The sequence below is a fragment of the Anomalospiza imberbis genome, chromosome 1 (assembly GCF_031753505.1).
Source record: "Anomalospiza imberbis isolate Cuckoo-Finch-1a 21T00152 chromosome 1, ASM3175350v1, whole genome shotgun sequence".
NCBI classification, from domain to species: Eukaryota; Metazoa; Chordata; class Aves; order Passeriformes; family Viduidae; genus Anomalospiza; species Anomalospiza imberbis.
Genome location: NC_089681.1, coordinates 37,573,672 through 37,588,528, shown reverse-complemented (window position 1 = coordinate 37,588,528; position 14,857 = coordinate 37,573,672).

Genomic DNA, 14,857 nt, shown 5'->3' with positions numbered 1-14,857 from the left:
AGGAAGAGTTTCTGGCTTCACCCCTGGAGCCTCACCTGCTGGTCAGCCCATTCAGCCCAGGGGGACCTCTGCGTCTTCCTTTATTTCACAAATTGAAAACAGCTGAATATGTATGCTTTCTTCTTGAGGAGTAAGAAGTAATGGGACATCTTTTGCTTGTTTTTTTAGATGCTGCCTCACTGTTTTCTGTGGGTTGCACGGAAAAAGTTGCACGGGTAGCTGAAAGCACGTCATGTCCAATACAAGCATATTTTATTGTTATGCAACTTTTCAGTGCTTTGGGCTACAAATGGCAATATGAATCTTTTTGCATAGAGACACATCCATGCACTTGCACGACTTCTCCACTCAAATATTTTTGACTGAAATATCCATGTTGTTTTCAGATTGTTTATTTTCTGCTTATACCTTGCAAGGGGAGTTATACTTGAAGTAAGAGGGGATTCAATGTTCAGCTATAAGTCATTGATTTAACCCTTCTGTCACGAGAAAAGTAAAATCAGCTTGCTAATATAGTTAAATGTTTAGTTATATATGAAATGAGATCTTTAGAAAGAATAGGAAATTGCATTTTCTATAATCAATCATCTGTGAAGTTTATTTAAAGTGACTCTTTTCTGATTACTTCTAGAAGAGATAAATAGATAATTATTCATAAATAAATCAATATATTGATAAGGTGACAGCTGAGAGGTTGTGCTGTTCAATGTGGATCATTTTATGAATGCCCGTGGAACAAGACAATGTTATCTAAATAAGCTTATAGTAATGGCATATGTATATTGGATCAACAGCCTCATTAGAAATTCAATCACAATAATTAAAATTTTCTAGCCATCCTATGACAACTATATATAAAATACCAGCATGAAAAATACATGAATACTGAGGATATTTTTACTAATTTGTAAAATGCCACAATAGGTCATAAAAACAGATAATAGAGCTACATATCCAGAGAACATTTTTTTGTATACTTACCACATATTAACTCTTAAGTTGTACAAAAGTGCATGGTGATACCCCCATGGCTCTTCCCCATCCCTGGAAGCCTTATTTTGTAGACATTCATCATATTCTTCATCACAGAACCTTGAAGAAATAGCTTTGTGCCCATTGCCAAGGTGATGGGCATATAGGAGAATATTTTGTATGAGGAAACATGAGAGAGATGTTCAGTCCATAGGGAAAGGTACTTCTTGGGACAGCATGAAAGTCTGTGAGAAACTAATGTGAAGGAGGTTCCAGAAATTATCTCCCAAAATCATGAAGATGGTGGGTGTAGTATGGCTCTGAGAGGAAAAAAGAAGGCTTTGAAATCTCTTAAACAGCATTAGTTTCTCCTTTCTTCCTCATTCTTAGAAACACCTTTTTCTAGAATCCTAAATTTATTTGGCTAAGGGAAGAAGGGATAAGTCATTAAAATATTGAGCCTGAATGTTTTTAACCAGATCACTTAGTGCTCTATTCTTTGATCACAAATTTCATCAAATTCCTTATGTGAAAACCCTTGGTGTTTTCCAAAGGTTAAAATGGCAATTTTAAGAGAAATTAAAATTTGCATTAGGAAACTTCAGTTTTTCTGAAAGTTCACTTTTCAATACAAAGACCTCTGCAACACTGTTAAGAAAAGCTCTCAGAAAAGTTAAGATATGAATCCTATCTCAAAGTAGTTAAAAGATTACGTATTGAACTTACTGGAAATCTCTTTACCAAAATCTGGAATAATTTGGGCCTTTTTTTCTCATGCTAGTTGTTTGTGGTTTTTTTTAATTTGGCTATTTGGTGGTCTTAATGTTAAGAAACTTAGTTCTTTCCATTTCAAAAAAAAAAAAAAATCCTCTTATAACACACTATATATATCAAGAGTATATCTCACAAAGACAGCAAACTGAGAAAATAAGTATTAAAATGAAGAGTTAGTATAAGTTTCTTCAGATGCTTTAAGAAGTTCTCTCCTGGTACTATGAAATTTTTGGGGCAGTTTTCAAGAACTAGACAGGAGCCAGCACAACAGTGATAGTGAGCAAAAATGGTGAATATATATCTGTGCTAATTCCTGTTTTATAAGGTGATCACCCTGCAAGAGCTCCTTTAAGCATGATGCTTGGTAATTAGAGGGAAGATGAAAGAGGTGTAGTAGAGAGCTCTTAGGTTTCTGAGTCATCCAAGGGAACAAAAAAATAAAATAGAGAAATAAAATGCACTGAAACCACGGGATTCAGGCATAGGTATTGCCCAAGAGATTTTTAGGAACAAGTTGCCCAAAAAGACACAGACAAAAAAAGGGCAGGTTTTGTTCATTTGGTCCACCGTAAGAATTTATTTCTGTTCAAAATGTCAATTCTGATACCTACTAATACCTTGATTTGCTTCACTCTGACATATTGAGGAGATATTGGAGGATACATATTTGGTCTGGAAAGGGTAGCCCTATGATTTGTAGTCAGCACTGATACTCCTGCAGAAACTAGGCTGTTTTTCCCTTAGATGAACTGATCTCACCAACATCATTGGCCAGCTATCAGCATAAGCCCAGATGCCAAGCAGCTTTTGCTAAGCAGTGTCAGTGTGTGTGGCCAGTAAGACCTCTGCTTTGGCAGCATAGGTCCCCTGGAAGCAACTTTCTTCCATTTCCCTAAGAAAGCAAATTAAGGGTTTTGCTGTTCTTGAGGTGCTGCAGAAGCATCTTGAAATGATCATGTGATCTGTTCTACAAGCCAGAAGAGGTGTTTCTTCAAGGCCTTTTTTAAACTGAGATATGCTGCTGCTTGCTCAAACCCTCCCACATATAGATGAGGACATAATATAGGGCTATGTCTCATTATGCAACCTACCTCCCACACGCATGTTCTAAAAGAAAGCACTGAACAGCTGCACAGCACTCCTTGGGGCATGAATAGAGTCTTTAATACCAGCTCTGAAATGAGAGTGATTAGTGCTGTTGTTGGCACACGCAGCACCTGAGCATTCACAGCTCAGTTCAATGCAGCTGATGGAGCATCCTGATTTCTGAGGGGAAAGAGCTGCCAGATTTCCTCACAGGATACTCCGTAGTGACTTATGGTCTGGGCATTACTAAACCTTGTACATGGAACTCAGATTCATGCTGACTATGGGATCAATGTCACCACCTCATTAATTAGCAGCTTATTCTGATTGTTTTGCAAGAATAAAATACCAGGGGCAATGCTACAAGTTAGAATAACTAGAATGCTACTGGGATGCCACTGCCAGTACCGGAGTGGTGAGGGAGAGCTTTGCCTGACCCACTCAACAGGCAGAGCCCTGCAAATAGCAGTCATGAGATGTCTGCATCACACACCGAAGAGAAGCGTGCTGTTGTAGATGGATATGCTCTCTGACAGCTCAGAAAGAAAAAAGAGAAAGAGATTTAGTTGTAAGCAAGGACAGTATACTGGTAAATTAGTCCTATTTATATTCCTTGGCAAACTGAGCACTTTACCCACCCTGTCAGGATGACTGCCTGACCCCAAAAATCTCAGCTTGAAGGAGGAGGACTGTAGAGGCTAGTAACAAGCAGTGTGAAAAATTAATACTTACAGCTCATAGCTCATTGCAACAGGATTATTTATTTATTTAGATTCCTGCAAATGTGAAAAAGCAGCTTCTCCATATGGCCTAAATGCCATTGATGTAATCTGAAAATACCTCCTGATAGAGCAATTTAAGAAGCATCTCTTCACATACTGATCCTCCCTCCGTGCTCGATCAATGCTCTGCTTTTACAATGGCCATTGTATACCCCCATTTTCAAACAGAGTGAAAAAAAGATGAGCCTTGCAATATGCCCTGCAGGTCAAATTCAGGTTATATTAAGTCAGAGAAGGGGAGGAATCCATTTCAATGCTAGTGAGGAGTGGATCTATTTATAAGGCCTTTTTAAACCTTTGCTTCATTTCACAGCATGTATGACAGCTGATTTTCTTCAGCCCAAATGACTATGGCTGCTGGAGTATCACCTTCTGAGGGAAATTAGTCTATTACCTTCTTATTCCTAGAAACAGAATGAATAAAACAAATGAACAAGGCAAAAGTGAAAGAGAACTGAAGAAAACATCAGCAGATTTTCCTCTAGTCAGCACAATGTGTTATGGTTTTATTTCTGTTGCTATTACAGAAGTTGTGACATTCTTTCAACATGTCTAGTGTGGCCTTAAGCATAGGGATTTTTTTCAGTATTCCAGCAAATAAGAATGTTTGGGAAAATGTCCTGCCTTAGTGTTCTGTTCTAGTGGTAGGAAACAGTATTTGTGAGAACCAGGCTACACATTTCAAAAAACTTATACAAGTGTGGGTTCTCACATTTCTTAAGTACCAAAAGTCCAACCCTTGCTATCTGAAGATCTAGCTTTTGCAAATACTTAAGCACATAATAAACAGTGATTTCACTAGTAAACACACACCTCTTAGGGTTTTTCAGGGTTAACCCTCTTTGTACAAAAATTATTTTCACATACATTTCACTATACATTATTTTCACCATACATTATTATTTTATACTTGCTTTCCCTACCAAATATCTATTAGTTTTAGTGAACCAAATTATGATATGCAGATTGAGCTCCACTTTTTATATTGCACTAAACAAAAAGGTCATTTAACAGTGCCCGAATACAAGACTTGTTTTTTGCATAGGCTATGAAATACATTCAGTTTGAGTAGTAACACAGGATCAACTCTTTGCCTTGATAAAAAAGAAGCTTTTGGAACCTGCCTAATAAATTTCTTTGTGGTTAAAATCGTTAGATAAATTAGTTTTTAGAGAAGCTATTATAACGTAAAGCTTTAAAATCATCTTCTCAGATAATATCGCAGGAGCTCTGACCACTATCCTGGATTACCCTTTGCACAAGAAACAGCTATCCTTGTATTAGTGAAAAACATTGACATTATGAAGGTAATTTCCAGTCAAGGAGTACCTGGCAGAGAAGGAGAAGAGGTCTTTGGCTTTGATTTATTTTTCATATCACAAATATGTACATATTTACCTGAATTATATAGAGTAAATACCTGTCTGTGGAAAGGGTAGAGCATTTCTGCAAATCAGAATCAAAACTTTTGCTGTTACACTTTGGAACATTCAGTGCTCTGGGAATGGCTTTCTACTACAAAGGTCTGATGGCTATGTGCTGTTGAGTGCTGGTCTGGTGTAATAAGGAGTCAGGGTGACCTAGCTTTTCCCAGAGAAGTGACAATAAACTCTGTACTCACTCATGCTACTACAAATATGGCACTTCTTATATATTTCCTAAAATGAAAATCACAACAGAACTTCTTCAGGAATTAGTGAATTGTAACTAGACGTTTTAAAATATTTATGAACACCTTTTTTTCTGATTGTGAATCAGTTAAAGGTGTTTCGTCCTCTGTATGACTCACCAAGGCGTCTTAGAGAGGACAAGAGTTACCCTAGCGGTGAGTTTCCCCTAAATGCAGCAATCTAAAATATAAGTGTCCATTACAAGATAGTTGTCTACGTTCTTTCTATGGGCAGTGGAGAAAGCACCACAGCTCAAAAAGAATATTTATCTTAGATGCCTGTCTTAAATTTGGTGAAACAGCCTCTGGAAATCCCTATATCTGTCTACCAATTATGGAGGTAGGCAAGAGTTTTCAATAGCTACAATTAGGAGAACAACTGATATATTTTAAAATATTAAAAATTTCAATATAATATCTCATAAATTACTAGAAGCAATTACAAGCTGTTAAAAAAAGTAGAGGTACTGACAAGGCGCAGAATACATACACAAGACTCCTCTTGCTTTACAGTTACAAAGAAATATTAAAATGCATAAGAATAAATAAACCATGTAGGGTTAAAATTGGTTTTTTTAATATCAGGGAAGTGAGATTTTTCTTATTTATTTTAGCAAATAGCTGGACAGTGTGTTACGACAACACTGTTTGTTCTCAGTTCTGAAGGAGTATTTTCAAACTGTTCCAGCACTTACAAGAAGCCACTCATCACCACATTGAAGAATAACTGAAATGCTTGTCTTTACTTAGAACTCTTTGTTAAGGACTTTCTTATACTTAACTTTTGTAATCCTTGATGCTGCCACTGGAGATGTTTGTTGAATGGCTTGTGCAAGTCCCTTCACATCCGCTTGCCCTATGTCCATGCTTTGAGTGTAAGAGCAGTTACTATTTCTTTCAAATGTTTTGATTTTTATGTCTGAAAGGTAGTACACCATGAGTAAACTGTAAAAAGAATTTGCAGGAGTATTTTTGTTAGCACCATTGTGATTATTTCTAGCATTGGACTTCTAAATCCCCTCGCTAACATTGTCTAAAGAGGATGGGTGCAGCATTTCCATTCTAAAACTCATTTTAAATAGATGAAAAAATTCAATTTGCTGGCCAGAGTTTGAAAGTTTTCAAAGCTAGAACATCTTTCTTTGAGTAGCCTGTTGAGGTGGATTACAACCTCACAGAGTTACTTTCCCCTCACATACACAGATCAGTGTGTGAATAGGCACAGGTATTACTAAATAACTGGAAGGTGCTTCGGTAGATGTTTACAACAGATCCGAATTTTATAGCAATGGCAAGAAACGAAGGGAGCACTATTGCACTATTTATGCTGATATCAAGTTTCACTGACTACCCTGTATTGTACTACAGGTACAGTAGTTTCACTTCCAGAAACTGGGAATAATTCCAGAGGAATGCATCTGGATAACATTTGCCTGTTACCCTCCTCAGAAAAGAATTAGTCACCAAGGGCCCTATTCATAAAAACTAATTCAGGCCCTTTCCACATGAATATCACATCTTTATGTGGAAAAAGTGTGGTGCGTGCTTTTATTTCTACATAAAGGATCCTTTTCTGTGATTAATGGAGTTATTTCCCCCTGTCTGTAAATGTACACCTCCCTGATTTGTTAAAGAGGAGATTGAAGCCCATAGCAGAAGTGGGAGTGGTATGAAGAAGAAACTCACAGCTTTTAAGGGTATAAATTAATGGCGTTTGAAAATGGTTACAGTATAAATTATTTAGCTGCTTGACCAACAGAGTTCTTGAAAATGTAGAGGGAAAAGTGGTCAGTCCTTCCTGAACACAGAGATTTTTATGAACTGGCATAACATTTTTCTTAACGTTTACAGTTTCCTATTAACTTCCCAGAGTTGAGGAAGCCAAACCTTCCACTTTGTTTTGCGTTTCACAAAGTCCTGCTTCTAGCAGCAATGAGTTAATCATAATCGTGTGATAGCTTTAATCAGCCCACAAGGCTGATAAATTGGATTGATTGGAATCACATCGTTAGCATGTGAATTTTGGTGGAATTTTAATAGCCACCAGGGGTGCACAAGATTTATGGCAGAGTCAGCTTATGATTTTCTTTTGGTTGAATGCTCATTTTAATGTCCCGTAACATACACTAGACCTTGCCTACTGTTCAATTTGTGCTGTGACGAAGGGTTTCAACATACTGTAAGTTCAGATCATTACATTTCATGTGCAATACAGTATATAACTAAAATATTATGTTTTACTTCAATCACTCCAGGGAAAAGTATAGTTTTATTGAAGACATTTAATGCAGTTGCAACTACAGCTGCAGAACACTTGAATGAGCCTCACACGGCAGTGAATATTTCTGGGTTTTGATGGATATAGTCCCCATCTTGGTTTTACCAAGAAAATATTTAGAGAAATTTGGGTAGGAATCTCTTGGATGTTTATGACACTCCCCAGTGTCTGTGAAAGACAATGTATTACATGCATTAAAGTTATGAGAAATGCAATGGAAAGGACAAAAGAATCCAAGTTTGAGTTAGTGGTTCAGACTGTGTGAGTGTACTGATTGAATGCTCCGAGTGAAGATGACAAGGAGGGAAAAACAGACTATTAGAGCTAACTTGATCCATATGATAAACCCTGATGCCAGTAGATAGAAATAATGAGATAATGTAATCCATGTGAAACATGGAGAAACAAAATGTTTCCTGTCATAAGACCTAAGCCTTCAACTTGTTATGCAGTGATGTGTACCCCTTGCCTATAAATTAGATGTGTCTGTCAATTTATGATCAGTCTCCAGATTTTACATAAAGCATAACAAAATTCTCAACTGTAAAATTTCCATTCATTTAAGGACAGTATAGCAAAATGGCACCAATGTCTTCTCCATTGTCCTATTTACTGTGGAGCCAACATTTCTTGTAACAAAATATGCAAAAATACCAAATATCACTTCAGACTTTTCTCCATGCGCCGTTTTCTTGTTTGGTTCGGATTTTTTTAATGGAGCGGGGATGTTTGGTTTTGGGAGTTTTTTTGGTTGTTGTTGGGTTTTTGTTATTGTTACTGGTTTTTAGCACAGTTTTACAATATTATAGCCTCAGATTATTTTTCATACAGTTAGGACTTTGAATGCAGGAAAAAAATAATTTAGAAACAAAGGATCCTGAGAACTAAAATTCCTGAGTCATCCAATCCACTACAAAGATCAGCACTGCCACAGGGCAAAAGCCACAGAACTAAGAAAATTAGAGACTGTACTGGTTTTTCAGTGCTTTGCCTTTTTTTTTCCTTCCTCTGGCAAACTAAGCAATTGACTGCACTTGCAATTGACCGGTCTTTTCAGGTGTTAGAACCAAGTGTTCCTTATTTGGTCATCCATTTGTCCATTGACCATTAAGCAACATAATTTAGAAGTACAGTCAGTTATCACTGTTTTGCTGGAAAAATGGCTCTCTGAACTTATGTTTCTGATTGCACAGAGGCTCCATACTGGAGGGCATGTTTAGTGATAATTTTGTAATGGTATAAAAACATTAGAAACACAGAAATAAATGGAGCATTCTTGGGCAAATTAGATTAGCTTGAGCTCTTTCTACATGTGATTGGAGATGATCTAATTGGCCTGTGGCATTAAGTAAGTTATACTGAGTGAATATAATGCATGTATGTTTGCAATAATAAATGCATTAGAAGCATTTTTTATTGTTGGTCTCTCTCTTAACATACTTCCTGTTAGCATGAACTGCACGGTACTTGCCATGGCAAAATGAAATACTGCTTCATACCAGTGTAAACTATTTTCCTCTGCCTGCAGTTTTACCTCTTCTTGAGACCTCTTCCTAATCAAAGGACTGATCCTTCAAAGCAGAACATTACTGAGGAGCAGCAGCTACACAGTCCTGCACTGCTATTGAGGAGTTTCCATGGCACATTTTAAAAAGTTATAATCATTAAACTTTTGCTCCCATCATTAAACGTTTGCTCCCACTGATAAGAGATAGATAGATAGATAGATAGATAGATTAGATAGATAGATAGATAGATAGATAGATGATAGATAGACAGACCGATTATTAGTTTCTGTCTACGTTGGCTGGCTTCACACACAGATCATCTGAATTTAGGTCCTGGTCACACTTGGACATGTCAGTGAATGAGCAAAGAGCATCCTTCCACAGCAAACAGACAAGGTAGTCTTTAAAATAACATGACTGGTTTGTATGGATCTGTTCATAACAAGAAGTTTAAAGTTAGGCAGCCTTACTCTGCTAGCTTTGTATGTTGCAGAGAGCCTTAGGACAGCCACCACACATGAATTCATGACCCCACAGATTTATTTGGAGTTTACCCAGTGAGGCCAGAATTTCCCTCTGCAATTTACAGTGACTGAATTACAATTTGTGAAGACATCAACTAGATCCTCTGAGGACTAAAAAAAACCACTGGGATTTGTTTTCAGAATAGAAAATAATAACTTCTAATAGGCCAGTTTTTTTATTACCCTGGAAAACCATTCATCTACACTTTTCATAATGTTCTTCTGATGATCGTGAATGCAAACAACTCTAAAAAGATAGATGGAGGGATGACAAGCAAGAAGGCCACAGGCAACATTAGACACTGAATATGTTTGCTCTAGAATTCTTCCCTTTTAGCAAATAAATTTAATTTTGTGTTGAAGTAAAATTGTTGACAGTATCATCTTGAGTATATACTGTTATAACAGTATTTTTGAGCAGGAGAAACTCACATCCAGGAAAAAAAAAAAAGAGCTTCTCATATTAACCTTCTCCAGCTGTTCTCTATACCCCTAAATCTCATTCAGCAACATTATCTGCTTCATATGAACAATCAGCTGTGACTGAGTGACTCCAACGAAGTTACAACAGGGATGAATTTGGCTGTTAGTTACAGAGAGCTTTCACTGACAGTGACTTCAACCCTCAGAACAGTTTTCTAGGCATTGGGAAATTTCAGGTTCATGATTACAGTTTGGCCTGCTATAAAGAGAAAACAAATCAAAAAGCCCAGTTCTACACCATCACAGATGTCCTGGTCCTGACTGCTAAATGATGTCTCCTGCAAAAAAAATATATCTGAAAATTTGTGTTAATCAAATGCATAAGGAGATACAACAACAACAAAAACACAAGAAAAAGACCCTTAAAAAAAAAAAAGGTTATATTTCTCACCTCTAAAACCCCTAGAAAAGTATTAATGCAGAATTTATTCCTTTATCCAATTCTGTTTACTTCTCCACTACTGGTTTTACTTTTTACTTTAGTTAAAGACTCTAATGCCCGTATTAGTAATAAAGATCAGTGCATTTATTATCACAAATACATGAAGCTTTCTGCATGTCTGACCTGAAGGAAATTGCTTACTCATTTTAAGGAATTATCCACGCAGCACCAGCTCCCAGAGACAGTACACTTTGCATTTCCCCTCTGCCGTACTTTGTGCGTATGTGTAACATAATTTGAGTGGGAGATGAAACTTCCTCTGAAATGGTATCTAACTGCCAAAATATACAGAAACTTTCAAAAAGGAATACCTCCCAAAACAGCTAATACAGCCCTAGCCAACCAGACATTTGTTTAATATAGTTAGACTGCTCTTCACCTGCGTTCATCATTTGTACCCCTTTTGACCTGAAGGTAGCCATTGGGGGCTGGGAGGGAAGTAAGAGGTTTGAAATTTGCTTCCTCCTCAAGTTAGGACTTGCATTTCTGTACATAGTGCCATCTGTTTATTCAGGTTCAAGCCTCTGCAGACAGCAGGCATGAAGCAAGGGGAGCCAATTTATCTCTTCCTTTTTCCAAGCCTTTTCTTGAAGAGGTCTTTGCCCAAAAGTTCTTCCAGTCCTAGCTGTTCCTCAGGTTTCTGCTTCGTGTCTGTGAGACTTCCTGTTGATTGCTCTGCACTCTTCTGAAGCGTATCTGCTCTGCTCTTTTATATCCAACCTCTCACACCCACCACCACCTTCTTCACAGTAAAATGGGAAATTCCCCTCCCAACAGAGGTCACTCCCTTAGTCAATTTACATGAGGCTTTTTCAGAATGATGAGTTCCTGTTGTTTGTACCACTGAAAAAATTTATTCATCTGTTTTATTATATTTATTATGGAGAAAACATATTATATTGCATGTACTAGCTTCAAAAGGTTTCATCAAGCCTGAATGCCACTATACTAGGCCAAATCACAGCTCTCCACATTTTGTCACTGAACTAGGATACTTATACTTTTTTTTTTCCTGTGTGGGTTTGACCCCCATCTCCAATCCAAGTTCTTATTCATGGATTTTGAATGAATACAGCTAAGATTCTTCACAAAATTATCTCCCTTATGGCTGTTACTGGTAATCTTACTTATCTGAGAGGAGTTTTCTTAAGAGAAAGCATGAGACAGGTACATGAGCTTAGACCTAGACCTTGTTTCTACCACAATCTCTCTGTTTGCTTTATTTCCATAGTGTATATCTCTGCTCCTGCTCCTAAGTGTTTTCAGGGTTTTTGGGAGCATGATCCTTATCTCTGTGCAGTACAGTTCAGATTGCTCTAGAACAGTAAAAAAAGGTCTCATCTCAAATCTTGGCTTTGTCATAGATATTGTATCTTCTTTGCAACTGTCCTACATTCTCATTTATATTCTCATACAAACAAGAATCAGGTCCTAATTTTCTAATGTGATTTGACATTGAAAGAACACTTCACATCAAAGATCTAAATTGGCTGCTTTTGAATTCAATTCTGAATTAAATGGAAAGCGGCTTCGTCTCTCAGTATAAATCTCTAATGGTATCTGGCCTTGCTGACATTTACAGGACTGCTGCTCTATATTTTCACTGATACAAGCACTCTCTCTGGGGAAAACACCATCAAACTGTAGCTCTTCTGGCAGCTTTCTTCGGTCAAATTTCTTTGCATCCACTTCCCTTCTTATTATTTTGAAGTGGAAATCCCATGGCTGTAAACTTGAAAACACATTATATCAAGTCAAATCATGACTGTAGTTACTGGATTTTTCTAGCTCTGGTGTTTCTGTGTCTAATTTAAACTTCATGTCTCACTTTCTGCTTGATCCAAAATTTTCTCACCAGAAAGAAAGGCAGAAAACTAGTTAGCTTTGCCTACTTTATTTTAATTTCAAAATAAAATGATTCAGGGAAAAAGAAAAAAAATAAAGAACAGTATGCCCATTTTCCTTTTTTCCAGTCTAACATAAGAGTGTAGTGCAATGCCCAGCTCTAGGTATCTGGTTTGAGTCTACAGAGGCTCCAGATGGTGATTCAAAGCACTCACACGAAGAGCCTGTGTTGACTACATGTGAATGCTGCTCAGGTATGAAACAGAGCTTCAGGAATAGAGGGACTGCACACCAAAATATGTCACTAGCCCATCTATCTAACTTTCCATTTCCAGTAGTAACCATATCAGATCCTTCAGCTGATTCTTATCTAAACACAGGAAATCCTGAGGTAAATTGTTGGAAAAAATTATGTAACAACAAGAGTTTCTTAATTAATCTTCATATTAATTGAGGGTTTGGATAGCTTTATCTTTTAAATCTTAGCTTTAGGTGCTAAGTACTTATATAAAGTTGTCACATGTTCAGCCTTATGTGGGTTTAGCAAGCTTTTCTAAAAAATATGCAACAATGTGTTCAAAGGGCCCATTGTACATTCTCTGAAAAGGATTTCATTTTATTAATGTAAAACTCACTGCATTCCAGATTCGGTGTACAACTTGTTCAGGGTCCTTTCAGGCCTATCAGTCTCTGTCAGTCTGTAAAGGCTGAAACTCTTATCTTTGTGAAAGCTGGAGTGCAGGTAAGTACAGGGCTGTTTCATAATCAGGTCACAAAGTACCTGTGCTTTGTTTGTGGGTTTGTTTTTATTATTTCTGATGGGTTTTGCTCTTTTCAAAAGAAATTATTCTAGTGCTGTCAAGGCAGAACCATGTTCTCAATTTTATTACCCTTCCAACTATTAGAGAATTTGAGGATTCAGCAATATTTTCTTTTCTTCCAGCTTTCATGGTTGTTCATTCTGTGTAGGTTGTTTATGAATGAAGAACCAGTTATAAAAGGAGGCTGATAAAGCCTCACTAAAATCATTATCAGCAACTACTCCCCGGGTTTGGGAGTAAAATAAATGAATAGATTATTCTGCACTTGAATGCTGCTCATCTTATATAACAAATAAGCTTTTACCAAAGTGCCAAAACTTCTCCCCTGAATATTAGTCAGTCTTAAGATGTATCAAAATTTAAAATAACTTATTCAACAGACACATTATTCGTTCTGATTTGTTTAAAGCAAGTTTGCAGGAAATGTAAAATGCGACTTCTGTTGAGCTATACTTATCCTCCCCTGCATGAGATTTTAATGGTTATTTTAGGATTAAAAATTAATTCAAGGTCCCTGGGCTAAATTCTGATCTCACATTTCACCAATGTCAAGCATTACCTGGCAAAGAATGAAGTGTCTCTGGGCTATATCAGTATAAGTAGGTGTGCAAATTTGGGGCCCAAGTTACTATGACAATAATTTCTTTTTACTCTGCAAATATTTATAGACAGTTTCTAATGTTTTTGGCGCATATTTCCTACATTTGTTCCAAGGTAAAATGTAATAATTTCACTGGAAAAACACACATTTTGAGGCAAATACAAAAGTTGACTTCTCTACTCAAAGATTTGCATTCAGAAGTATCTTCGTTTTAGCAGGACAGCAAGCTTCTATCAACAACAACAAAAAAAATTTTGCCAGTGCTAAACAGTGAGTGACTGCGCAGCTCTCACTGAAATGCTACAGCAGTTAGTTACATACGCAAAGACTGTTGGGCTCCTCTGAAACCTTTAGGCTTAAACCTACTAGTTTTTATTGACAATTCTACTTCCATCAGTCTTGCTAACAGTGAACTGAAAACTTTTCCATATTCTTGATTTTTTCCATACTGTTTATTTTGTCACCAGTTTTGCCACATAAGAACACAATTACAGCAAAGATTAAAACAAAAATATTTTTTTCTAGATTAATGAAATTTCATCATAAAAACAAGGTTTTTACAATTAAACATTTTTGGGAACTTTATGTTAATTTTTTTCTGTGTTCATTAGTAGGAGCAGTGAGTGAATTTATTCAGTTTGACTCAGTTTACTACAATGTCTGCATTTTACTTGTGGCAAAACCAAATGGTTTTGCTTTCCTTTTTTGATGGACTATATGTATTTTCACAAAACACCCATTTAAAAAAAAGCATTTATCCTATATTTACTCAGATGAGCATATTTAATTTATTTAGCATACATCATCAATCAAAAAGGTTTGTGACACATTTCCAAGACTGCCTTGATAAAATATTCTCTGTAAACCTCAAGTATTACTTCAATCAGCAGTTATATTATTTTCCAATGTGTAAATATAAATCACAATGAGACTGAATCCTGAAACATGGAAAAATGGGTGGTGAGGCACTGGAACAGGTTGCCCAGAGAAATTTTGGATGCCCCATCCCTGAAAATGTTCACAGCCAGGCTGGATGGGATTTTGAGCAAACTGGTCTACTAAAAGCTGCCCT